A 2128-nucleotide genomic window follows, 5' to 3' on the forward strand; every position below is an offset into this window, starting at 1 on the left:
AAAAAAGAAAAAAAGAAAAAAGAAACATGACCAAGTGCAATATATCAACCTAGATTTCTTCCTGGGGAAATTTTACTCTAGGGTCGGTATTAATATCAGAAGGAACTAGAGAATTATTGTTAGTTTTCTTAGGCAAGATAACATTATATAATTATATGAGAGACTGTCCTTTTGTAGGGCATACATGCCGAAATATTTAAGGTGAAATATCTATGTCTGTAATTTATTATTAAAAAGTTTATCCCCTCAATATGTATGCCTATTTAAATAATGTATGCATATATGGTATACAAAGTAAAAATGAAAAAAAATGTTCACAATGCTTGATGGCTGCTTATTTGACTATTCCTCCAATTTCTGTATGTTTGAAATGTTTATAATAAAAATTGAAGAGAAATGATGCTCTTTTAAAATATTCACATTCCAAGCACTTGGGAGTTGGGAAAAAATATTCACAGATACCTACGTTTGCTTTTTTGCATTTTCATTTAGACCCTAGTATATTCTGAATCTTTTTAGGAGTAGAATTTGTATCGTATCTGTCTGATGTCATTTAGTGGACGTTATTTTTATGTGTATTTTGGGATTTAGGAGATTATATTAGATATGTGTCTCGATGAAAGAAATGTACAATTATTGCAAATTGAGTATGAACATTATCCTTTAGTGATCTTTCCACATCTAACATTTCTAATCAGAGTAGGGCTTATAAATTAAACATATCCTTTTAATCCGCTCATACATTATCATGCAGTGTGTGTGTGTGTCTCTGTGTGTGTGTGTGTGTGTATTTAAACTCCAGCAAGGCATTTTTCTTTGAAATATTGTTATGGCAGAAGGTTATTATAGTTATTGATCATTTGTAGAGAGCTGTAAGAGTTCATAGGACTTTATTAAAATATGAAGAACAAAATCTAAGTTTATAGTCTGCCTCTGTTCCACCAGCACCACTTAGAAATTTCTAGGGCAACATTTCAAGAGACTATTATATTTCAGATCACCTTTTTCTTTTTTTCCCAAGGTTGTCTAAGCTCCCTCAGGAGTGGGTTTTTCACTGTGGTCCTAGGTGTCATGGGAGAGTCTGGTGGCTTGTTCCACGATTCTCCCTCTGATGAGGAGTCCCCCCAATCTAAAGTGTAGGATCAAGGGGCTCTGCTTAGAAGGTAAGACATTTTCTCGAAGTACAACTTACAGAGCTAATAGTTATTTTGGTGTGAAAATGCTAATAATATAAGTTTGTAAAATGCTGAGTTAAGCCAAGTTAAACTGGTTTCTTTACTGCATGGCTTCTTAGAATGTTTAAGATACTAATATACCTTGTCAATCTCCACTGAGGGATACACCATTTCCAAAATGCAGTGCACACAAAACTCTTTTTCTTTTTGGAATTTGATTTCATGAGGTCAGTATTCTGAGGAAAATAGTCTGGGAGATGCTGTTCTGAAATGCTTCCCTCTTTAAAAATTCCCTCCACCCCCCATTCATACCCCTTCATAATGAAAAACAGCTGCTGCTTACTGAGCATGTTCTACATAAGAATAAGGTATTTCACAGTTGGGAAAACTGAAAACTGAAGTGCAGAAAGGTTAAGTTATCTGCCAGGCATCCCACAGTCATGAAATGTCAGTCATCTGAGCCCAAAGTTCATGCTTCTCATCATTAATGCTTCTGTCTTACATCATGAAATTGACCACTTGGAAAACGAAAGACAATTCCTTTAAAATGAGGCAGAAAATGATTTTAACTAGTCTCATCATATTCTAGAATCCATAACAGGCTTCTGAATATATGATCAGTGAAGCCTGTTGGTGGCTGGGTGTCACTTAGCTACCTATGGAGTTGGTTCTCCAAGCTCTGCCTCAGGGGATACCCCACAGTTTGTGCTGAAATGTAGCACCTGCATTATCAGTAAATCTCCAGAATGCAGAGATAGGCCAGCTTCCTTGTACTTTGAAATGCCTTTTCCTCACCGCTTCTGAGCAGTGCTGGCAGGAGTCTTTGCATCACAGGCCAAACTCCCCACTTCAGAATGAAAAGGGAAGGTTTCCAGAGGACCCAGTAGGCGAGGAGTGTGGTGGAAAAACATCCACCCTGCCAGAAACCACAGGCCAAAATCTGGGACTTCATT

The sequence above is a fragment of the Colobus angolensis genome, unplaced genomic scaffold, assembly GCF_000951035.1.
Source record: "Colobus angolensis palliatus isolate OR3802 unplaced genomic scaffold, Cang.pa_1.0 Scaffold183, whole genome shotgun sequence".
NCBI classification, from domain to species: Eukaryota; Metazoa; Chordata; class Mammalia; order Primates; family Cercopithecidae; genus Colobus; species Colobus angolensis.